This window comes from Crocodylus porosus, unplaced genomic scaffold (assembly GCF_001723895.1).
Source record: "Crocodylus porosus isolate Cpor-Errol unplaced genomic scaffold, CroPor_comp1, whole genome shotgun sequence".
NCBI lineage: Eukaryota > Metazoa > Chordata > Crocodylia > Crocodylidae > Crocodylus > Crocodylus porosus.
The window spans coordinates 115,681,534-115,707,874 of record NW_017728886.1 but is presented as its reverse complement, the minus strand read 5'-3'; the positions used below and the strand labels follow the sequence as shown (position 1 = coordinate 115,707,874).

At 43.0% G+C, this 26,341-nt stretch overlaps 1 long non-coding RNA gene across 1 annotated transcript; it reads left to right on the top strand.

The window, feature by feature from the left end:
* Nucleotides 1-7,976: 7,976 nt before the first annotated feature.
* LOC109323802 lies at nt 7,977-24,876 on the top strand. Its single transcript, XR_002104758.1, has 3 exons — nt 7,977-8,105; nt 15,480-15,485; nt 24,864-24,876. It is a non-coding gene; the product is annotated as an uncharacterized LOC109323802 (long non-coding RNA).
* The last annotated feature ends 1,465 nt before the right edge of the window (nt 24,877-26,341 follow it).

Here is a 26,341-nt window from a genome sequence, read left to right as displayed (position 1 = left end):
CTTTCCCCTCGACTCCCTTGTACTCTAACCCAAAGCACTTCAGAGTGCCCCTCCCCTGACTCCTTGCTAATTGATGAGGATGTGTGAAGATTCACACACATATGAAGATTCTTATTCTCTCTCATTCTTCCTAATGAGTAGCTTCTTTTCTATGCTTCAAAGGTTTTCAGATTGTAATTTATTTTAGAGATTAAAAGTTTAAAAAGTTCAGACAAGTCCCAGTTGTCATGTTATGCCAATGTAATAGCATTGTTATGTATAATACGTCATCAAACTGACATTTTTGCAGTACTGATGGGGAATGAAAGATAATGGATTAGAATGAAGGACCTTGAAAAGGTAAGTTTCAGAGTTTAATGATTTCTGATTAGGCAGAAATCTTTTTGGAATGCATTCCCCATCTCTCCAAACTTCTTTTGTTTCAATGTTTTATTTCCTGATTCAAATAGTTTAAAATGGTGGTAACAACTAGTAGCATAAAGACAGAGAGGTGACCAGGGCCTGGGTGTTTTTTTGGGAGGGTGGAACCCCCACAGTACTGACCTAGCTACTGCCACCCGGAGCACAGGACCATCCAGCTGTACCTCCAGCAACAGCTGAGCAGTTTATTACAACATATTTGTTAATGATAACTACTCTAAAATTGAAGTTCCGCAATTTTTCATTTTCAGGTATGGAAGTTCCAACGAAAAACTTGCAGAATACTGCAATCATTTCAAATGTATTCATAATAAACTTAACTTGTAGATTTGAGAAATACATTTGAGGTCACATTTAGATTCTGAGTTCTTGGGCACATCTACACATGATGTTATATTACTGTAGCAATGTGTTATGGTGATATAGCTCATTGCTATAGTGACATAGTGTCAGCAGGCACAAACCTTAACACCAATGCTACATTGCCGTATCAAGGAGATACTTCATTATAATGCATTGCTGTGATGGTGTAGCATCTAAAAATGACTGTGCACTGTCAGGACAGCACAATAATGGCTGTTACTGTTTCATCATTTAGTACTTCCAAAAGGAAGTACTAAATGATAGTGCAGTAACAGCGGTGCCATGGGGAGGGCACATGCAGATGCACCAGCTGTCTCCTCAAAGCTGCTAAGAATACAGTCAGTATTCCAAACTATTAAATAGAACCTGAAAGAAGCAAGACTGTGCTCTCATGCTTTAGAGATGAGGAACAAGCAAATGCAAGGAAAGAGGGAAATTTTGGGGAAAGCGGGTGGGACCACGAAGAAGAAGAGAAGCAACTTGAGAAGAAAGAAAAAAATAACTGGATAACGGAAAAGAGAAGGGATAATGGAAAAGAGAATATCAAAGTTTAAAAGTGGAAAAAGATATAAAAATAAGTTTGACAAACACTGTGTTTGTGAATTTGTTTTTGGTCATCATTCCTCAAGAATGGTGGGCATATTTTCATTTTAAGGTACCAATACCATATAGAAGACACTAAAAACACACTTCATCCTTAGACGACGTGTAAAGTCAATCTCTGTGACAGGCAAAAAAAATACAGCATACATTTTACTGAGTATAGCATTTGTCCATGTATAAAGCAGAGCACTAGGTAGTTGTGACAGCACCACTCAGAAACTCATTCTAATTACCAGACTAAGTAGCTTGTCTCTCTTACTGACCTCAGTGAATATCTCCTTTTTTAAAAGAAATTAAACAGTTCAGACAGAAGAGAGAACCTCAGCAGAGCTAATCCACTGGCAGCAACATTATTTCTCTGGGATGTAGGGAATCAAGCCTCTATCATAAACAAAGGAGGGACACAATATTCACAGACAAAGTAAGTACCTTAACAAACAGGGTACTGGATATCCTTTTCTAACCTGCCTTACTGGATATACTGATGATTTTGACCTTTTCATGGTGAAACATCCAGATTCTTTTGCCAAAATTAATTGCTGGTCAGCTCTTTTGACATGAGTTCTTTGCAAAGTGCTTTTGGGCAAAATCTGTAAGGGTGCCTGCATATGGGCTGGGAGGTTGCTCTGACTTGCTTTGATTTCAGTGTGTTGGAGCAGCCTCAATTAATTAAGTCTGCTGGAACATGGCAATTTCCATGCTCCAGCAGCCTCCCACATCTCATATATCAGCACCCTCCTGCTTCAAAATGGTGGTAAGGGCACTTCCTCTAAAGCTTATTTGATGAGCTTTAGATAAAGCAACTCTGTCACCACTCTGAAGTGTGGGGCTGCTGATATACAAGATGCTCTGGATGCTTTAGTTAGAGCAGCTGTCAGAGCTTCTCAAATTAAAGCACCCTCCCTCCCCCATCACTCCAAAAGCATGTGTAGAAATGGTTCAAAATGTTCATCTTGATAGGTATCCAGCATGCTGCAGAAGAAATCCTAAATTGGACTAAACTGGTTTACCTCTACTGAAGTCAGTAGAGCTCTATTCACATAAGCAGCTAAAATAACACCCAAGGCCTATCTATGCCCACAGAATATATTGATTCTAAAATAAATCCCCTTTGAAAAAAGTACTATCTAAAGATGCCCAATTACTTCCAATGTTCGGTTAATGCAGAGAGTTATGGAAAAGGCAGGTATGTCTTACAAGCTCAAAGAAATAGGCAACGGCTTATGCAATGGTGAAAGTTCATGTTAGTTCTCACACAGAATTTGGTTCCTTTCTTTGCAGTTCAAATGACAAGATACAATTTTGGGTGTTTAGAAACAGTTTTTTTCTTATAAAGGGTCTAATGATTCAAAATAGTTTAAAAAAAAATGAGTTAGACCTTTATTTCTGCATACTTAAAAAAAAATAGATTAAATGATGTATTATATCAAGCAAGTATACTGGCTAAGTATTGGTAACCTCACTGTGTACTTTGGGATGACTATCCAAATGAATCATATTCATATTTTTAATTTTTCTTCATAACATGTTGCCAATCACTATGTACTACATACTGAAAACAGAGCAAGGTGATATCTTTTACCAACTTCAGGGCATACATAATGCATAATCCTGCACACTGATGTACGTAAAGAAATCTAAATCACAGAAGTTATTTGTGCCATGTCTCTTTTCCCCTTATATTTGTTTCATAATTCCATTCTGCTACCCAATCTAATCATTACTTAATTAGTTTAGAATGTTTTAGGAAACATCAAGGAGACAATCCTAGTCTAGCTTCACTTAACCTTTCTCAGGCATCTCCCATTTGTGATCTATTTGTGATTTGCGGAATCCATTCATATACAGAGGGGAACAAGACTCTTTTCTTACCAAGAAATGGGAGCTTTTCTGCAGAACACAGAAGTTACTGTGTTCAGGATATGTATCTCTACCAGAAATAAAATTACATTGGCTCTCCAGAAGAGTGATCCACAGGGATCATTAAATATCTATATACATTTAGTTGGCAACAGTCAATGCAGTCTTAGGAGTTGGTCCTCTGTGTGTGAATGTCAGCAATTCCACTCAACTCAGGCTTTCTTTAAAAAGTTAGAACAACAAGTAGTGTCTCTTTTAAGACTTCAGCTCTTGCTATTGATCTGAATGACACCGGGGCAATATTATCAGGCTCCATTTTGAAGGTCCAGGTACAATCTAGGCTTTAGTTGTATAGATATGGGCAACTAAAACCCTATTTAGAAATCCAGATAACAGGTTTGCTTTTTCACAGGTGTTAAACATTTACTTAATTTAGTCTTTGTTGCTCATCAGAGAAACAGCTCTAGCTAAAAAAAATCAGCTTGATGTTCTAAACACAAACTATGGCCTTACATTACAGATCTAGTATAAGGATTTCAAAATGTTAACCACTATGGATAATAAAATCCTTAACCTCAGAGAAAACTCTGGTTGAATGTGCGCGAATGTTAGGCAACAACTGTAGGGTTTTGGTTTTTTTGGAATTTTTTGTTTGATGTGCCTATTCTTAGTTTCTTTCTGTCCTCCTACTTATTTGCCATGAAATGTTGGCATGGTCAGGAATACTGATTATTATGAACTTTGCAGTGTTGTATGGCTTTAGTTGTCTTACTGTGATGGCATACAGACTGCCAAAAACACATAGTATGGTGGTTTAAAGAAAAGCTTATTTTCTCACTATTAAATATAATAACCTAAAATTACAGGGCTTTAACAAAACAGATTAAAAGTATTAGTCGCAAATAAAAAGGGGAAAGGATTATCATTTCTATTCTGAATCTTGTATTAAGGGCTACCTTTAGAATTTTTCATATTGAAAAAAATGCTCTGTTAAAAGCAAATATATATGTGTCTAGTCTTTGAAAGTAAATGTCGTGCAGCTGGTTCTCAGATTACTGAAATCATTTAAAATTATTTGCATATGCAAATCTAAATTGCATAGCATATATTAATTTATTGTAGTGAAATGAGGCTCAGCTGAAGGATTAAAGTGGGTTTGGAAATGGAAGATTGTTCTGAATTCTAAGACATCATTCAAAAACATTCATTGGCTCAGAATAAAGTCCACCAAGACTGCCACATATATCAAAGGATTTACCAATGCAAAATGTTACTATTTCTGCCAAAATATCCATCCACTGCAAGATTTTAAGTTTTTTATCCATTATTCAATTGTTCCCAGGTAGCAGCTTGACATTTTCCCAGGCATTTAAATTGTTCCCCCTCCCCCCAACCAGTCAAGTGATACTTCGAAAATAACATTCTAGGCAGTCCAAAAAAGTAGCTCACATATATTCTCAGATAGTGTAAATGCATGTAACCCCATGAATGGCAATGTAATGATTCTAATTTCAGCACCAATTGAGGGGCTAGCTCTCCTCTTTGTTATACTATTCATAAAAGTCTTTTCCTGATTTCTATAATCCCGTGAATTTTTTTTACATACAGATTTGGTCTCCAGGATTTTGTAAATTGCACTTTGACAACATTTTTTACCTACACATTTCACAGTGTAATGAAAACAAAAAACAAATAAAAGGTCAGAAAACCCCAGGGACAGACAGGTGTTTCCCATTTTTTCCCAGAGAGGAAATTAAGGAAGAGAAGTATGTAGCCCATGACCATAATAGAAAGGGACTAAAAAGCTTGAAATAGAACAGAATATAAACTTGGGAGCTTGTTTGGCCACCATTTTGTATGCTTTCTTTTGATAGAGCCATTTTCAGAATTAACATGATTCAGAATTAACATGTTCCTGGTTTGTGTAATTTGTGAGGGTTTTTATTTTTTAAGAACGTAATTATGGAGGAAACAGAATTACCACGCTCAAAAGATGTCACTAACACCTATATTTTGATTGTTATATCAAATGTACCAAAGAGCTATTGAATAACAAATTTTTAGTCTTTCCCATTAAAAATAGTAAAATCCTTTTATGATATTCATCATTTGTAGGAAACAGATAGGAACAGGTGTGTTAAAATTTGGCCAGGAGATATGTATCAAGAGTCCATCCATATGAACAGAGTCAGTTACTATAACATTTTAAAAATTATTATCATTTGCATTCTTCTTTTTCTCATGTCTCTATACCATGTTTGACCATTTTGTTACACATGCTTGTGCTTGTTTATTTTACTTTGCATGATCATTTATTGTACATGGGTCTGCAAGCGGAGGGCATTGCAGTAGGCACTGCATAGTCTGAGGCTCTGTGCAGTAGTCACAGGTGGTTGAATTAATTGTATAGCTGCATTTCTTCATTAGTTCTTTGGAGTGTCTACATGGGTGAATCTAAGCAGAGTGTGCACTCAGCCCAAATTAGGGAAGAGGAGGCTCTAGTGGGAATTTATACATCCATGGTGTTCAGCAATAATAAAGTTACATAGTTCCTAGTACACTATGGATTTCCCAGCTGAGTCCAACCATTCTTCTAATCAAACCACTCCATTCCAGTTCCTATATCAATCCAGATAATGTCCTTTCAGTGTTTAAGACACACTTCCAATATTGTTGAAGCACTTTATCTAGACTCTAAATGAATGGCTTACAGTTTCCAGGTGACCACCTGTCAACCTCTATTCTAGCTTTTTGAAGGACAACTAATCCTTCCAGTGAAACTATGCCACTTGCAGGAAGCCCTTTGTCTTTGAAAATGACCAAAACAATGAAAATGTATTGGTTCATCAGCAAATCTTCAGACAAGCTAATCTGTACCCAAAATGAGGATGGTTCCTATTAGACCCCAACTCAATGTGGTGCCCAATGACTAGGGAGATGATGATCTAATCGCTCATGGGTCCTGTTACTCATTAGCCAGAGCATACAGGGAGAAAACGCTATTTCCACACATTGCTCACAATAGCTTTATTTAGAATGGAGACAGCTTCCGGCAAGCTCCCTCAGACACCCAGTCTATGAACACAGGAAGCAGCCATGAACAATAATTCTTTCCACATTTATACACTTTGGTTCATGTTTACTAACATTTATCCCACCCTCACTCCTCCCTTGTTTCACCCATATTTCTTCCCATTTCAAGCTCCGCCTCTATTTACTGTTTGGATCATTAGCATGGAATTGCCTATGCATTTCATTCATTTACATATCTTTTTGCTATAAGCACATATCTAAGACCTTGACTTCTTTTGTGTAGTCAATGTGCAGAAGCTGATGGAGGCTTCTTCACCAATTACCATTCACCTTTTTGCATATGTTCATCTCGGATTCTGATACCAATCACGTGTTGTTTTTCACATTCCAGTCTGTTTTTCTGTCTCAAGTTGTACCATCCCCACCCTTTTTGGGCCCCTGTATCTTATCCCATTCCTCACTGCAGCTGGTTCACAGCACACAGGCTTAATTGCTGCTTTTTCCAGAAAAACGGTTAACACAATTAAGATGGTTACTTAACATAAGCAAAATCTTATATATATATATCACAACAATACTATTATATGGTAAAAACTACTTGCCAAAGCATTCACAAAATGACTTTAAATATATATCATTATGCCTTGTGGTCAGCAGCTTCACTGAGACACAGATTAAAGCCTTGTTCCAGCTGCAGATTTAATGCTCCCCAAAAATCCCCCCAAAATAGTGTTACCTAAACAGTTCCTATAAAAATTCTGGAGCCTTCTATCTCTTACCAATCATAGAGAGCACATTTCTGACCATCTTCCATATGTCTCACCATTTTTTATTTCTTTTTTTTTCTGCCTGAGAGAGGGTGTGGGTGTCCAAAAACTTGCAAATAACAAGCTGATGATACAGGATGGTGAAGGGAGGGAAGCGTTGGCCTGTAGATGGAGTCTTTGGGTAGACACAATATCTTTTATTAAACCAACTTAGACCAAAAAAGTTGTTATATGCAAGCTTTTGGATGCCCACATCCTCTCTCAGGGGAAAAAAAAAAAGAAATTAAAAATGGTGAGGATATGAAAGAAGGTTAGACATCCCTCAGGTATGAAAAAGCCAGTCTTTAGAAACCTGTTCTGCAAGAATGCAAATGTAGAAAGATTCCAGGTAATAAAAGCAGGTTTTTTTTACATGTAGGTATCAAATATCAACCAAGTGGGAGGCGGAGCATAAAATCAAAGTGGTTTTGCCAACCCCACCCTGTCAAAAATCATGAGACAAACCGTTAAAAATCAAGAGAATTGGTATGTAAATCATGAGAGGCTATTTTTAAACTCTGTGTGTATGTTGGGGGTGTTATTTGTGAAGGTGTTGGGGTATGGGTGTGTGGGGGAGGGTTGGAGCCTTTGCCAGGGTCTTGTATCCCCTCCCTGCCCCACTGGGCAGGATTCAGGATCCTGGAGCAAAGGCAAAAGCACAGAGAGCCCCAAGCAAAATACTAGTCCAAGCAATTGGGCAAGTTATTTTAACAGCTCTATAGCAAGGCTCCTAAGTGAATGGGGCACTTAGCATACTTGAAAGATCTTAAATCCACTTACCTAGTTAACCAAAGCCTTTAACACCTAATTTAGGTCTCCATGTTTAAAAAAATGCAGACATCTTTTCAAAAAGTGTACATCTGCATTTTTTTTTAAACACAGAGCCCTAAAGTTAGACTTTAAAGGCTTTGGGTATCTAGGTAGGTGGTCTGAAGATTTTTCAAGTATGCTAAGCACCCCATTCACTTAGGAACCTGGCTTTAGATATGGAGCTTTCAAAATAATTTGCCCAACTGTTTAGTGGGACAGCTAGTAGTGAGTCCTTGGCTGGGTGGGGAATCCCCACTCAGCCAAAGACAGCCAGGAATTGTCCCACCAACTGTCCCCCAGGGACTCACTGCTAGCTGCCCCATGGGTAGATTGGGGAGGGGGCTGGGGCTTGCCCCTTCCCCACAGCTGTTTCCAAGCCCCATGCCTCACTTGCCCAATAAGTGCATGGGGCTAGGAAAAAGTTTTGGGGCTGGGACCTGCACCAGACCAGGACAGTTCCTGGCCAGCCCAGGCTGCATGGAAGTCTGAACATTCAGTCTGGAGCTAACTGGAATGTGCCCCAAAATGGGATAGTTTCCAGCCAGTTCCAGGCTGTGCATTCAAACTTCCCTGAGAAGACTGGGGCTGGCCAGAAACTGTCCCAGTCTGGGGCAGTTCCTAGCCAGCTCTAGGCTGGGTAGAAAACTTTCCCCAGGGTGCAGGGAGCTCCTGGCCCCAGTTCCACTATCAAAGTGGAGGCTAAGAGATTTCTCCCTGCCCCCAGGAGCTGTCTGCTACCAGGACATGGGGACATTGTCCCACCTGAGCTCTAAGCTCAGAACCCACCCTGGCAACAGGCAGCTCTCAGAGCAATCTCCCAGCCCCCCACTCTTATTGTGGAGCTGGGGATGGGAAATGCCTGCTGACAGGGCAGGTGGACATTGTTCCAACTGGGCTTTACTGCACAGTAAAATGTCTCATGTAGACACACCCACTGTGCAGTATTTTACTGTGCAGTAAAAGCCTTTATAGGACATGTAGAAATGCCCAATCTATCCTTCTCCCAAAGATACAAATACCCCTTGAGTCAGAATGAAGCTGTCAACAATCCTTGACTTACTGTTCATAATCCTACAATGCCCTGGCTATGAAAGAGGAAAGATTCTTGTATAAGTAGATATAATAGGGTTACCTTCCCAGCCTAGGTCTGGAGCAAACTGGGCACACAGTTGTAGCTCTACCATACTACCCTGGAGGGCCATTCTTATGCCACCCCTCTCTCACCAGGGTCCCATTCACTCTGCCAGCTCTTACCTGGCCTTTTTCATGCTGTCCTCTCTCTTGGGCCACATTCATACCACCTGGCCTTAGGCTTGTCTATCCACATTTCAGCCAGCCCCAGTACAGTCTGTTGAACATCTCCCACTTGCTAACAGCCAACTTCCCTCTTTATATATCTGGCCTGTGTTTGAAGATAGCCATCACAATCAGCCACCTGGCAGCTGCCTACTCCAGTCCTTAAAGTGACGGTGCACAGCCACAGCAGAAACTCTCTAGGCAGTGCCTAAAAACACTGATACTGCACACAAAGAAATAACATCTTTCCCCACACATGGAACATCTCTACATTTTTTAGTTTTCTAAGCATGAAATCCACAATCAACCTTAAAAAGCTCAGTAAGCCAAGTTCATTGTTGCTTTGGACATAAACAATAACCTGCCTGGAACCCAAATGAAATATAATGAGGTAATGTATCAAGAAAAAAGAAAAAACAGAAAAAAAGGTTCAGTGATACCTTTAAATTTACTTTTTTATACCCTGAATCCATGTTAATTGTAGTCATCCTGGTTAAGCCAAGCTACAGCCAAACCCATTTCACATATACTTTTAGTCTGAAATAAGGCTAAAATTAAAAGAAAGGCCTTTAGATCATCCCACCCCTTATAAAGCTTTGCAATATCAAACCATTCCTGAGAAATTTCTGTTCAGTGAAAGAGTAAAAGCTGACATTGAGTTTTATGCAATGCATTTTTCTTGCAATATTTCTCTTGCTTTTCCTCACCAAATCCAAGAAGCAGAAAGGTGTGCAAGAAGAGAGATGGGAGAGCAATAAGCCTCAAAAAGCCTTTAAGGTCAGTTTGAATTTCAGACAAATGTTTGGATTACTTTTTACTTTGTATGAATTGCATTATCCCTCCCTAGTTAAAATAAACTATACAGTATCAGAGGCGAAAGTCTAGTACTTCAAAGATAACTATGTAAAAGTTCTTGTGAAAATCTAAACTCTAAAATGAATCAGCTTTAGCACTTATGGAAGCAAATCAGCATATCCTTATAGTCATTGCCAAAGATTCAGCTATTGCTATAAAAACAAATTTATATTAATTTATTCAAGTCCTCACAGTAAGACTTAACAATTTAGGTCTGCAACTATTTCCCTCTAAATCAAATCACTGAAATTGGAATACATCAAACTCTTGTTTCTTCATGCAAATCTAAATCAAGGTATAGGTGAATGAGATACTTATTAGATAATATCATCAGTCTTAAATCTTTTAGTGAAATAGCACTTTCAGAAACAAGTGTGTTTTGACTTCAAGTCAATTCTTAGGCATTTTTTCCCTCTTTCCTTCGAATATCTGTGAGATTATCTTGTTCCACCAGAAAGACAAGCTTAATTATGAAGCTCAATTTTTGCAATAATTTTTAATAACTGGCAGTTGAAACATTTGCATTTTTTGCACTTCAGGACTGAGCTTTTAGATTTTGTCAGGTTAAGCAATAATTAAATAACCCAAATATCTTTATATTTAATGAACACCCTTAATATATTATTGTGGATAGTTTAGTCATAACTGGGTTTTTTTCAGGTTAAAACACATTAGCTATCCTTTTATGTTTTTACACCTTTATATGTTTTTACACCTTTAGATTAGACATCCACAAGAACTACTTCACAGTTAGGGCAGCTAGGAGCTGGAACCAACTCCAGCCAGCACCACTTCCTAGGGAAGTGGTGCTGGCTCCTACCCTGGGGATCTTTAAGAAGAGGCTTGATGCCTACCTGGCTGGACTCATTTGAGTCCAGTTTTTTTCTTCTGCCCAGGCAGGGGGTCAGACTTGAAGATCTACAAGGTCCCTTCCAACCCTAGTTCTATGATTCTATAACATTTATTTATTTTCAAAAAATGTCTTTCATAATATCCCAGCACTCATATTCAAAACCAGAACTATTTAGTTGACTGAAGCCTAGTAAACTAATGGACTGGCCCCAAACTTCAAGTATACGTCTGTTGTTTCTTGTATTGAGACCTTTTAAAGCACTTTGCACCATGTACTTCTGTTTGGTCATGGCTGTAGAGTGCTTTCAGGAGCCAGATTGGATGAAAATTGTCACTTCTGTCTGCTCTCACTGTGTATCGGTTGGTACTTGAGAATGTTCTATGAGACTAAGTCCCATGAAAAATGCACTATCTCAAATGTACCTTGAGCTGATATAGGGAAAGGTAATTGAATCAGGTTTCATCTCTGAGAGTGACATTTATCATGCTAAGCACAGACAGACATTTTTAAAAATCTGTCTGGCCACTGCAGCTATTGGGATTCCAAGAACAATGCTTGTTCTAAAAATACTTAAACTGAAAACTTCTTTTAAAATGGTAATCTCCTAAACAGTGGTAATTAATCCAAAAGTTATAGTTATAGGGCTGGTGATCTTCTTGACCCTTCTTACATCTCTCCCAGTGCACCTCCATGGATGTCAAGCATTGTGATTTTACCTGTGCTGAACTGGAAGCATGTACTACATCCCCTCTGAGATTAGGCTACAGCCCATTCTAGTTTGTATTGACTAGGGTCCCCTGGCAGTGGATCCAACTGGATTTATTACTGTACAAACAACTATTTTCAGTGGAGAACAGTGCCTATTAGGCAATTTATGAAAGTAAGTTGTTACAGTCTTTTTCCTGTCTGAGTTCTGTAAGATATGTCAGGCAAGGTAGAGCCAAGGATCTGCCTACTCTCATCCCTTTGCCTGTCCATGCTCCTTATCTTTGTGGAATGGGCCATAATAACTTCATGTTAGTTATTATTTCACTTTGGTTTTGATCAGGAATTGGAATAGCCTCCACACAACAGATCTTTCTACCCCTTTCTCATCCACCTATAGGCTGGTTCATAACCGAATCCATAGGAAAATGTTCTAGAAATGAGACTTGGGACTTTCTTTCTCAATACTCTGTTCTGCCCTTCATTATCAGAATGCAGCTGGTTCTTCAGATGGTCAAAGCAATTCTAGTCCTTATCAGTAATTTAGTCTGTAAAATATTTGCCACTATAGTAAAAGAAAAGCTCTTTTAAAATTGGGTTTGTTTTCCATATATCCTAAAGTGGGTCACCAGACCTTGACTCTAAGGTTTGTTAACCTTATGTTTGTTTGCTTTTTTAAATTGATATAAGGGCAGTTTTGATATATCTTGCCTCTGAGGAATTTGCTAAAATGCTTCCCTTAATTGTTCGTTCTGCTCTGTATCCTCTGTGGAATCCCTCCTCACATCTTAAGGGACTTATAAAAGGGTGTTGTAATTGTCACTGCCTTGTGAAGCCATGTTTTGAAGGAATATTGTTCATTCTAGGAAATTATCTTTTTTCATCATGCAGGTGCTAGTCAGCATAATGGTGTTACATCAAAATATCTTACTCTCATTCTCTCATAAGAAAATATTCAACTGCTGACTGCAGAGCTGAAAGAGTGGCTGATCAGGTAGCTGTCTTCTGTCAAACTGCACCTTATATTTGAGAGGGAGAACAGTTCATTAAAACGCGTCTGTGAATGGGTTTGTTAATGCTCTTGCATTCAGAAATCATACATTGGGTGGGTGAAGGAATGATAGAAAAATCCCAACAGTTGTTTTTCTCCACTCATCCAATTTGATGAGTATTGTTTTCAAACTGACCGTGGGAGCACTCCAGTTCTCTAAATTAATTTAAAATTCTGCAAAATTATCTAGCATTTACTAGTATGCTAAATACACACACACACCCACACACACACAATGTGGCCTTCATAGTCATCATTGGGCTATTGGGGAGTTTTGCTGTATCCTGACCTGTCTTACAGAACCAAGAAATGTCATAAGACTTCATGGAGGGGAACACTGTCATCATTAATGCATCCCTAAGTTGGTCCCTGTTTGGTTTTAATCAGAACTATGTAGTTATTCTAGCATAGTTTCTAAATGGGATTCTTCTGGGTATTTCAAATTACATCATAGGGGGAGAATACTGTCAGTTTTCATAAAATAAACTTCACATTATTAATTAAATGTTTAATTAGTTTACTTGTTTTTCTTCCTTATTGCACTACTTATTCAGTACATTTTTAATGAGGACCCAAGGGGTTTTAAAAAAAAATTCACTGTTTGTTTGGGGTATAACTACTCAGCTTCACTGTAGTCCTATGATATTCCCAAATTGAAGTGTTTGTAAGACATTATATATTGGGAAAATTGTTACTGTATCATCAGAGCTGTGCTTCTAGTGTACAATAGCCTTAATTTAGAACACATGCTTGTTCATGATAAAATTTCTAATTTGGAAAAGAGAGTTAATTGAATCACTATCTGGGCATCTGTAATATTTAACGCCAGAAATATTTAACACCAGTAGCCATATTACTCTGGACATCTCATCCAGAATCCAAAGCTAAGCAGCATCAGGCCTGGTGACTGTTTGCATAGGAAATCCCCAGGAGGCTATAGGAAAGTAGGGTGCAATTCAAATAGAACCGGTTTTCATGTCAATACTGAGCCAATGCCTCTGCATCATTTTCAAATTTGCTTTCCCCTGCATCTACAGCACCTGTATCAAGAATTCTGCAGGGCAGGTTGGAAGAACTGGGGTAACTGATTCTGAGTGGAAAAAAAAAAGTTTAAGTGAAAATTTGGTAACAGTCTTCAAATACAAAAGAGTCTTAAAAAAATACAATTATTTTCTGTGTCCACAGGGGAATGGACAAGAAGTAATGGTCTTAAGTGGCAACACAGGAAATTTAGGCTAGGTATCAAGGGCCACATCTACACATGCATTTCATCCAGGAGCAGTTTACTTTCGAGTAAACTACTTGAGAGTAAGCACTCCTGGGCAGGTGCCTACATACGCAGGGAATTGGAAGCAGTTTGCAAATATGTTTCTTTTCCTGGGGCCCTGCAATGAGCCCCTGCCACCACCACAGGAAGCTGGAGGCTCCAGCCATAGGTCCATTAATACCCAGGTCAGATAGTCATAGCCCAGGGTCCTTCAGGAAATGGGAACCCTGGGAGGGAGAGGCAGGCAGTGCGGCATGCATGTGTGCATATGCAGGCTGGCTGCCAGCATTGCTGGTGACCAGGACCCCACCCAGCCAAGCGGAGTTCAGCAGCCTACTTACTGTATGGTGATAAGTTTGTGGAAGGAAAAAAGGGGCGTGGGAAGTGGGGGAAAATTGAAGCTCCCACTGTGAGGGAGGGGGCCAGTGCTGGGGCCAGCACAGCAGGGGCTGGGGCTGGGGCTGGGGCTGGGGCCGGGGCCATGGCACTGCCCAGTCCCAGCCAGGGCAGTGCATGCCTGGGGCAGGGAGCAAGGTAATGGTGTTGGCATGTGGCTTGCCCAAGGGACCATGGGTGGAAGGAGGGGTAGCTCCCTGTTGCTGCATAAATTTCAGGCCAGGGGAAGTATGGGGGGGACATGTGCCTCCCAGATTTGTGCAGGGGTAGAGACAGGCTTCACACTGTTTCCCAGGTATGTGCCTATTGCCTTTGCTGGGGCCCTGGCACCCCTCCCTGTCCTGCCGGAAGAGGGATAGCCTCCAGCCAGCCTCAGCTGGATGGGGAAGCACAGAAGTCCCCAGTCCTAGTGCTTTTTGCCTCCTGGTTCCTGTGGGGAACCAGGAAATGAGTGTGCTGGGATGGGGGGAACAGAGAGTTACCTTGTCCTGGTGTTGTTGCCCCAGGAGCCAGGACCTGGGCACTACCAGAACCAGGAGATTTCCTTGTCCCCTGTGGTACCCTGGTCAGTTGGGACTGACTGGAAGAAAATTTCCTCTCAGTCAGCATCTACACATGAGCTACTGTGCAGTATCTACTGTGCAGTTAGTTTACTACCTATATTTACAGGTAGTAGCTAACTGTGCAGTAGCCTAATTTACTGTGAGGTAAACAGTGTACATATATAGACAGTGATGCTTTACTGTGCAGTAGGTTAGTCTACTGAGCACTAAAGTATCTCATGTAGACATGTCCATTATGTCTTTTACTGCTTCAGGATTTGGAATGGGTCTGGAAGTGAGAGGAAATATCTAAATTTAGAATTCTACTAGCAGGACTTGAATGCTGGAAATGTGAAGACAACAGCTGAATTAAGAATAAGGAGTTATGGGGTGAGGGAGGCAAAGAGAACCAGGAAAAGCCTCCATAATCTCAGAGACCAGAGATGGATAGACAGGATATAGACATAGTAGACTCATCAGAAGAATGAGTTGTTGTTATTTTATTTGGTCAGTTTCAGGAGCACCTTGAAAACAGAAAGGGAAAGGAGAGAACCAAGGAGAATGTAGAAATCATAGGGTATGAGGTGCATGTGGAACAGATTTGGTGAATGAGGAACAGGACTTGGTTGCTTAAGGCCAAGAGTGAATTTTAAAGTGTGTGTCTTTATTTTGTTGATGGGAGGGGAACTGGTCCAGGAGTTCATGTATTCACAGCAGACTTTTATCATAGGCTCCCAGTCCCCCCTTCCCCCACCCCTTTCTGTGGTACTGTCAATAACGAATTGACAAAAGGAACATTTAAAGCTATATTCTATTCAGATCCTAAATGAAATCCAGTCCACCCTGTTTGGGTCCCTGAAACATCTTTAATACAAAAAGGGGGTGGATTTTCCTCCTCCACTTTGCCTTTTTTGTGATTCTGAGTTAATGGTTAGATCATAGAAAAGTAGATCCATTAATGGATTTTCAGGGTTTTAACAGGGTAGAACAGAATTATGTTTAGGTGTTTTCAGAACATGGTGAACTCTTCTGAGGTCATACAATTTTTTTTTAGATTAATCACTATTTGCCTGCAGATGAATTATAGTTGGGAGTGATGTTATACAAACTTCTGAGTTAAAAGTGCCCTTCTTCATGTTTGGGGGAAAAAGAAGGGACATCCTAAGTGAACTACCAAATAAGATAATGACTTCTGTTTTAATTCTATATGTAAATTAAAACAGTCTCATAAAATGGAATAAAGCTACTATTTTATAGACCAAAGATAAATTATCAGTACCAGCTACAGAAGAAATGAAGGGTAGTAGAAATAGATAGCTTAATTTGTGTAAAATAGGAATGTAAAAGATATGGTCTGCAAAGCCACGGTACCATCTGTGGGATTGAGACTAGCACCATGCTCTGCATGCAGCACATGCTAGCCCGAGCTCTGGCCCTGTGTGGCAGGTGGCATGTGGGTCCAGTCCAGAGTGTATGTTGCATGTGATGCCCATGCTGGACTGGTTCTGCATGCTAGATTCAGGGATAACCTGAATCAGGCCCACAGGTGGCACCAGGTCTGGGAGCCTGAATCAGGCACACAGGGCAACTTCATGAAGTTTGCATCCCAGATCAGCCCTGCGTGCTATATGGGGCAGGTTGGATTGGAGCTGGCAGAGTGTGTGCTGTGTTTAATAGAGAAGATGGTCATTATTATCTGTTGAGTACAGTTTAGCAGGTAAATTGAATGAGCCATTAAAATATTATCTCTATTTTGTCCATGTTTTAGCATCCAGTAAAGTTATGAATTGATTTGGTTTGTGTAGCATATGTGTTTTGGTCCCAGGAAAGGAAATGGATAGGTTTTTTTTAGCTGCTCTGGGGGAATAAGTATGGCTTTGAAAAGAGAAGTATAGTCTGCTTGCAGGTAAAGAAAGGAGAATAAAGATGACATGTAAAAAGTTTCCCTGACATCATTTTTATTCTTAATCTTCATAAGACTCCTACGGCAGAGGGTAGGAATGGCCTCTTATTTTCCAGAACTGTTGTCAAAAAGTCAGGTGTAAGAAATGAGGTAACCAGTGGAGTAAACTTGCTTTAAGAGGTCTTTCCTATTGGGAAATGCAAATAACTTCATTCTAGCAATATGGATCACCACTTATGAAAGGAGTATGCCAAAATAACTTTATGGTATGTGCATACATACATGTGTCATGCTTAATTTTATGTCAGAGACAACCTATAACAGAAGTACACAATAGAGAAAGACTGCAAAAATTGTTTTTGATCAAAAGAAGCCATAAAATGATGTTAAGCCAGGGGATAAGAAGAATGGAGCTATGGGAAAGGTTCCTAGGCCTTTCCAAGACCAGGATTAGCCTGATCTGGAAAAGGCATGGGGATTAGCAGTTTATCCCTACCCATCTACAAGTTGGGATGGGAATCTCCCAGTTGCTTCTCACCTGTGAGAAGCAGACAGGGCCTTTGCCATGCTGCTCCCTCTTGGTTCTTGGGCACCGGGAGTGTAGCTCATGGAGCACTGTCCGTTTCACTTGTCCCCCTTCTCAGCTGAATGATAGGGATGGTGAGCCAAGTTTGCAGGTCTAACTCTTGGACCTGCTGGATTCTCTTTGTGTCCCCTGGAAGGCTCCCAGTGACCTCGGGGCATTTTTCCTCGGTATCCTTCGCGCGTGTCTCCGGGTAGAGTACCACTGGGCAGTAGCCGCCAGCGAACTCCCTCAGTTTGCAAGCCGGTGGGTGCTATCTGGGGTGCTCTGCTCGGTGTCCCCCAGCGGAGCACTAGTTTTGAACCTATGACCCACACGTGCACACACGGTTTTCTCTTTTGTTGTCCCCCATAACTTATTGGTATTTTTAAGGTGCTGGTTGCCATACACAGTGGCAGCTCCTTTGCGGTTGTAGGCTTTTAACTGTTTTTAAAAGCTTTTAGCCTTTATCCGAACTGCAAGTGAGAACATCGAGCGCCAGACGCCAATGTGATACCCTACTCCAAGAACTGTTAGTTGATGTCATCGTGGTGCTGGTTGCCCACCGCCAGACAGCATTGAGCGACCGCGATGGCGGCCAGGCTGGACCTGCCCCAGTCAGTGCGCAACACCGAGCCATCTCCGGGCTCCTATGGGGGACCCGGAGGACATAGACAGCTCAGCCGCCAACCTCCGGCGACCCCCCAGATCCAGAGGTATAGCTGCGTAAATGAGGACATCAAATAGTCCCCCTGCTACTCAGATGAAGGGGTGGGAATTTATAAGGAGGAGGGGCTGGGAGCTGAATTTAAGGAAAGTCTTTTCCCCTTTTGCTCCCACTTTTTAGATGGAAAATGGGGACACTGATTTAAAAACCAAAGGGGCTGGGAGCCTTGCATGTGGAGGCTCTCACCAAGGAGAAGCTCACCTGCCAGCTTCCCCTTGCTGCCCAACTGACTTGGGGCAGAGCAGGGTGAGACACTGTGCTATGCCACTGCAGCAAGGCTCAGAAGCCTTGCTGCCATGGTGAAATGCCTCCACCTCACCCAGCACTGCCCTGGGTCAGCACCTTCTGCACCCCTGCCACAAGGCTCCCAGAGCCTTGTCCCAGCAACTGAGGGTCCCCCCTCCCCACAGGAGAATGCCTACCTCCTGCCAGTTAACTTATTGATGGGAAGAGAGGACATTTGCCCAGGACAGGAAAATTCCTGTGCTGTCTCTGTCAGATACTATTTGGAAAACAGTCTCCTAGTGTTCCCTGGCTGGAAAGCCATCTGTGAAGTTCTCCAACCATGAAGCTGGAGGGCATCTGTATAGTTTAGCTCTTTGGCTATTTTTCTACGGGAAGAAATTTCTTTTGGTAGAGATGAATGCCTGTAAGCAGCCTTATTGACCTTGGAAATGCTATGCAGCTTAAGACTGTACTCACTTTTACTTGTAGTTCTTACCTTAGGTTCCCAATCCAGAATGTCTATGTATTAGTCACAAATACTGAGATGAATTCCAGTCCTATTGAATTAAGTCACAGATCTTTCTTAATGTATGACAGCACTTAGGCCATGTGTAGATGAAAGGAGGGGCAAGTGTGCACAACACTTCAAAGTGGGCTAAATGCTTTTGCACTGCTTTAATTGGATCAGTGCTTGCACATGTTGGCAGTGTATTGCACATTAATTACAGCCGCTGTAGGAAATTTGGCATCATAATTCACCTTAAATGGCTTGGGGCACGTGAAACCAAAAGTCCTTTGAGGAGTTTTAGTTTGCTGCCCTATAGCTGCAGAGCAAAGCACTGGGCTGGGTGCAGCTCAGGGGCTCGGCAGGAAACCCTGCAGGCAGCCTAGGAGCAGCCCAGGAAGGCAAGCTCTGCCCAAGAAAAGTGGCAAGCCTGATCTTTCCCTCCCTCCTTCCCCCCTACCCCCTGGAGCCAGCCTGCATGCATGAGTTGCACGGGGACACTGTGCTTCCCTCCACAGCTCCAGTGCCCACCAGGACCACCCAAGCCGGGTGCCACCTGGGTGGGGGGGAGCTGCCGTGGAGGGAAGCACTAGCCCCCCACCTCCACAGCCCATGAACCTCTCCACCTGCCAGCAGCTTACTCTCCCCTCCCTGCTGCCAAAGAAGCAAGTAAGTGCAAGGTGTGTGCATGACACAGGCTTTTAAAGGGCTGTAAATTGAAGCAGTGGGTTTAAAAACCCACTGCTTCAATTTAGGGCCCCTGGTTTGTCTAGACATGCCCTTAGGTAACATAAGCACAGGCAATAGCTGAAAATCTAAAACAAACAGATTTTCCTAATTATATTCTGTTAATTTATTAAAAACTGTTCTGGTATGAGTCCTGTTTATTAGGGGTGTGCAAAGCGGGCCCTATTCAGTTCAGATTCAGCCCAAATCAGGGACAGTGATTCGATTTATTGATTCAGATCACTGTCCCTGATTTGATTCAGCTGAATCTGAAGATTTGATGCCGATTCAGAGAATTAGCGATTGAGACATAGACTCACCTTTATATATTTTTTCTACATACCTCGAGGTAACAGTGTGGCTTTTGAATGCTGCAATGTTGGTGCGGATGGAACATCCCACAGGAGTGTGAAGGGGGGCCCTCCATGTGCTCGGCGGTGAACGCAGAAGTGGACCAGAAGTACTTTTGGTCCACTTCTGCGGCTGCCAGGGAGCACACTGTACCCCCCTGGCTCAGTGATCAGCCTCAGGGGGACACCAGATGCCCTCTCCCCCCAGATCCAGAAAGTACCAGTTGCCAAGCCAGGGAGATGCAGGAGGCCCCCCTGCATGCTCCCCAGTGGATCTGCAAGTAGACATGAAGTGCTTCTGATCTGCTTCTGGGTCTGCTGCCAAACACACTAGGGAGCCCCCTGTGCTTCTGTGGGATGTTCCATGTGCTCCAGCATTGAAGCATTCATGCTACCTAGAGGTATGTAGAAAAAATATTTAAAGCATTGTCTATGTCCAAGTCTCTGAATCAATTCATAGGGTTCCAATTTGATTCAAAGAGATTAAAGAGTCCTCTGATTCGGTACAGATTTGGAGATTTGGCCACTGAATAGAGCCGAATCTCCACTGAATCAAAACAGGGACTGTTTTGTACAGCCCTAATGTTTATTTTCTGCTTATTGGATCATCAGAAATCTCCTGTAGAAGTAGATCCTTATTCAGCATTAGTCAGGGCTCTTTCAATACTGCCTGTAGTGTTCAGCACCTTTATCTGATAAATAATTAAGAAACCGTTCTCACTTGCAACACATCAGACACCTTAGATCATGTCATATAATGAGTGTTATGCTTGTGTTCCATTGTAATCAGCTCTTTCTACCTTTTATTTTTTTTTAAATATATATAACAGGGGGACCTAGATGTTCTGAATTGCTAGAATTAACGTATGTGATCAGACTTGAATACTTCTTCTAACTAAAAAGTTCCAAAAATGTTATGCTTTCAAGTAGTTACAGTATTTTTTTATTAGAAAGTAAATTCAAGTTAGTTTATGCTGCTTTGTAGGCTTCAGTTAATCTAAAGCATCTAAGGTTATGTCTGCATGGCAAAATCCATTGCTATGCAGAGACCCAAGCAAGACCTGAATTAACCATCTCCAGGATGAAAAGCAGTGTAGCCATATCACATGCTTTGCAGGCCCAGTTAATTAACTCTGCTGGGAAGCAGGTTATTTTAATTCAGACAGAACACCACACTCATTTGGCTGTCCTGCTTTTGGTTAATGTACAAAGCAGCCTTAAGGCTTTGGTCCATGCCCATTTCAGATTACAGGAATTCCTGTTTTCTCTACTTTTGCTTAATCCATTTTCTTGCTTATGGGAAAACACTTGATTTTTATTTTCTTTCTTTTCTTTTGATGGGGCTAAAGTGATCCCTGTCAGTTAAGCTGATCACCAGTTAAGCTGATTACTCTTGATCTGCACTTTTTTTTCCAGTCCTCTGTCTGTTTTCTGTAATGACTAGGCTACAAACTATATGAGGAAAGGTTATGAAGCTAGTTACATTTTGCCTTTCATTATATAACAGGCTCTTTCAGGCTTTTATTTTCTTATTTTCCCAGAATAACCTACTAGAGCAACTAGGAAAGAAAGGAAGGCTGTCAGTCTCTCCTAGTTCCCCTCAAATGGTCATGAAAATATGTCCTAGTACTATGTGTTATTGTTGTTGGAGGTGTGAACCAGCACATGCTTTGTCATCCTTCTAGATGCTATGACTAATGGGGACAAATACTGAGACACTGAAAATTAAAAGTTTAAGCATGAATAAAGAATCTAATGTTTGGCTTTTTTCTTCTTTCCTGGGTTTAAATTAAAGAAAATGTGATATAAGGCCATTTTAAAAAGAAAAGTGTAAGTATCAGGTAAATGAGGTTGGAAAAATATACCAATTTAAATATCCTTTTCTTCTTGGAGAATTCTGATGTTGTGTTAAGCAAATCTAATGTACAATTATTTTAATCTTAACTGTTTAGGTGGAAAAATGGGAATTATTTTGGTGATGATTTTCCAGAAACAGCACACCATTTTAACTGAAATATTTTATATAAATTTTCCTCTCTTTCTTCTAAATAACCTTAACCTCCTCTCCTAAGTTGATTTGGTACATCCAATGTCAACCAGGATAGCAGTCTCAAGACTGGTTCTTTTCAAGCATTGCACCTTTGCAGCCATGTTTCTCAAAACCTTTCACCAACTCTTATTCATTAAACTACGTAAGTGATATTAATTTTAGAATGGATTCTGACCCTCCAAGTAAAGTAAGTTATCTCCATAATTAATCAGTTCTAATGAAATGGTAGTAATATCACTCTTTATATTGGCTAAGACTTCTTGATCCTACCTGTTGATCAGTTTTAAATAAACTTGTACATGCCTATGTGGTGAAGTAAAATAATAGATCAAGATCAACTGAGACATTGCAAATCAGGCAAATTATCATCATTGGAAGCTGTTAAGAAAATTGATGACTCCCTCACTACCAAGAATTAGGGTAATCTGTTTGAAATGTCTCAGTTGAATTGGAGTGGCACCCATCAATGGGATAATTTTACTTTGTGTCAAAACAAATACAACAATGTCTAATTGGAATTGACTCATTTCATTTATCTGTTTTTATTCACTCACTGAATGCACCTCCACATATAATTAATTCACCTGAGTTTTCTGTGCAGAAATTTGAGCTGGGGATTTTTGCCTCATCACACATGCCCAGACATGGACTTCGATGTGGGGCAAGTTGCACCACTTGGGGCAAAATGACCCTGCCCAATTCCTCCTGGATCTGCAGTCAGGGGGAGCTGGAGCCTGGGGTCAGCACCTCTACTGGCCACAGCACTATAAAAACCTGCCCTGGCAAGCAGCTCAGGGCTACTCTCTCAGAAACTTCTGAGAGAAAAGCCTCTAGGAGGAAGTTGGCCATGCCCTTTCCTATCCTAGGCTGTTGCTTTTGCAAGCTTGAAGTCAGCAGCTTCTGGGGAGAAAATAACTAGACCCCATCCTACTTTGGTCTACTGCTAGCTGCTGCCTTATTCTCAGAACTTTTGGGGGTAAGTTGGCCACACCACTTCCTGCCTTGGGTTGCTGCTAGCTGCTGCTGCCCCTCCATGGGAGGGGAGGGGCTCTGCTGCATGCCACTGCCTCCCCTTGAGGAGGGGGCCACCACACTGCACCACACCCCAGCACTGTACCCCAGTTTCTGCAGCCCTGTTCCAGCCTGCTGCCCAGCCCACTGGCAAGCCATGATTGGGGGAGAGCCTCAGGAGGGAGCCTGCACTGCCTGTGAGGCACTCCCCCAACATTACTGCCAGAGCATAAAGGTGGCTTGCCTGTCCCAGGTGCCTTGGCAGGCCACCCCCCACCTTCACCTCCACTTTCACCTGAAGCACACCCTCAGTGGCTGAACTGGAAGGCTCCTACCATTACTGCTGCTGTTGCTGCCATCTGTTCTTCTTCTGCCCCCTCTCAGAAGAGAGAGAGAGATTCCCTGCTGCACCACTCAACATCGCACCTGCACTGGATTACTCCCTAACTGACTGATTGCTCCTGCACTCCCCCACAGCTGCCTCACTGCATCAGATCCTGCTTTGTTTTCTTGTCTATTGCTCTGCTGCTGAGAGCTGGGATGGAGGCCTGAGGGTCTCCTGGACTGATCTTCAACAAACAAAGCCCCTCCACCTCTCCAGCCATTTCTTACATCTGCCTCAGCAGCCTTCCCTGTGTGTTGTTGGACCATAGGACTTACTGCACAGGGCATTTCCCCCCTGCCCTGGTGTTTGTTGTGTGGCTGAGTCTCTCCAGCCCTTGTGTGTATTTCCTCCTCCCCCACACCCTCCAAGTGTAGCCCTCCCAGTTCTTTTTTTTTTTTTTCTTTTTCTTTTTTTCCTGTGAGGCTGTAGCTCAGTGAGTTTTACTACCCCCTACCCCCACAACCCCAGCCTGCCCCTATTAGATTTACTGGCCACACTATATAATTTGATCCTCTTCATTTCCTTCATGTGAAGCAATGGCAGAGCAGGAACATTTTTTTTGGGGGGGGGTAGTAAATGCCCCTACAGAGCTTTCACCATAGGGGCAGATCCAAGCCAAGCCCCCAAGGGGATGCATGACCCTGCAGCCTCCACCCCAGAGGCAGTCCAAATGACCTCCTCCGAGGCTGGAGAAGCTTGAAACCTCTACTGCACAAGGAGGTAAGACTCTGGCAGGGAGCCAACAGGGCCAGGGGGTCTCCTGGCCAGGCCCCTCTTGGTGGGGTTCCCAGCCCCCTTGCCCACCATCAAGGACCCAGGGTAAGGGCAGTGGGAAGGGCTTCTCTTCAGCCTCCTCTACAGCTGGGGGTGGGAAAGGCAATGGCCCCACCCCCAAACCTAGACTACCATGCCAACCAGCACACCCACTCAGCCTGGCCCTGGCCCCAGTCTGGCCCCACCAATGCATCCCTCCAGCAGGGAAACTGCAGCCATGCACAGGTATCTGTGGGTTGCCCCACAGCTGCCTGTGAGGCCTGGACCCTCCACCACTGGTCCTTCCAGCTTTGGGGGTGGCAACGCCTTTTCAGACACTCACCCACAGACATGGGGTGAAGTGCCAACAGCCCAACTGGGACAACCTGTACTTTGAGACCTGGGTGCAGGCCCTGGCTCAGGTAGTGGGGGATCTCAAGATTGTGATGGCTTCCCACCTTCATGGCAAGGGGGTCTTTTTCCATGTCTTGGAGGCTACCACACAAGGCAGTGGAGAGAGGGCTCATGGTGGAGGGTGAGTATGTCCCCCTCAAGCTCTTACAGCTGGGTACCAGGGTGGTCCTCAGCTCCATCTCACCTTATATCCCTAATTGGTCCCTGTTCCCCCAGCTCCAAACCCTGGGGAGAGTTATTTCTCCTGTGGTGGCCCTCTCACTGGGGTGCTGAGACCCCGGCCTCTGCCATGTGTGCTCATTCCATCATCAGGTCATGATCCTGCTGGTGGTGGGAGCACAGTTGGAGGTAGAGGGTTGCTTTGTGATTCCTTTGCAGGGGACCCTAGTGAGGATTTTCTATGTGCTCTGAGACCTGCGATACTTTTGATGCACTTGCATCATGAGTGCCTCATGGGCCAGGCAGGAAAGGCATCTGTAGGTCCCATTGTCAAGAGAGTTGCCCCTACCACCGCTGCCCCTCCCCCTCAGGCCACCTGGCACCCCAGCCACAACTACCAGCACTCCTGTCAGGTCAGGGGACCCTGCCCCTCAACCACGTTTGGTGGGATCCCAGGGAAGGTAGCAACAACCAGGGGAGAAGGAGGGAACAGGAAACCCCTGTTCCTATTCATGCCCCTTCCATAGCTACCCCACCCCCAATCCTCACTTTCTCCTACTGGAGCCTGTCCACCTGAGGACCACCCCATGGCTGAGGGGGTGCAGGTCCCCTCTGGGCACAAAGGCAAGAGGAAGGATGGAATGCAGTTGGAGCCCTCTGATGTGGAAGACTCCTCTCCACCTCCCAAGACCACCACATGGGGCCCTCCCTGGCTGCATCTGACACCTCACCCCCAGGAAAGATCAAATGGGCAATCCCCATGAAGGAGTTTTCAGGGCTTCTGGACACTCCCAGACAGCCTCTCACTCTGCTTCCCAGGACCTACTCGCTGAGACCATGGGCATAGAGGCTGAGGCCTTGGCTGATCCAAAGGAAGGTCCAGCAGTGAGCCAACCCAACAATCTGGGGGAGATGGGTGCCTTGGGGCTCACACTGATGAGGCCTGAGGAGGGAAGTCTCCTTCTCCAGGACCCCAAGGCAGACATAAAAGCAAGCCCAGTGCCTGATCAGTCTCTTTTCTCCCCCTCCCAGAAAAACCTCACTTCTAGTCTGCCCTATGGTCTTGCGCCAGAGGGGATCAGGGTGGGGTGCCCTAATTAAAAGGCTGATCTTCTTGTGGACCCTGAACACACCCCTGGGTCTCCAGCTCTACCCTAGCATATTATGAAGGAGCCCCACACCCACCCTTACCACCATCCCTGTCCTAAGGGGCTTTAGAGCTTTCCCAGTCCCAACCAGAGTCAGGGGTCATAGCGAAGTAGAAGGTTCAAATGGGTCCTAAGGAGCCTGCTGAGCTCCAGGACCAAGAGAAGGATGCCTGAGAACGAGCAAGCTCCATGAAGCCTGCAGACCTCTTGGACCCGGCAGTCGCCAGAAGTAATCTACTTGCATTTCTTGACCATAACTATATCCACCGGTCCACCAGAAAGGTACAGCTCACCTTGGAGCACTGGGCAATTCTGACAGTGTCCTTGCTACTGCAAGGGCACTGGCAGGGGAAGGCCCAAAATCTGCAATGCACAGATCTATAGGTGAGCTCACTGTTTCATAGACGCACTGTTTACTTATGGGAGGGCTCTGAGTGAGCCAGAGGGCCCCACACCGGGTGTTGAGATGTATGAGGCCCCTACTGAACCATTCATTCCACCCCACATCCATGATCACTTAAAATTGTGACCCTCAATGTCCTCAGCTGCAGGAAGGGTCTCTG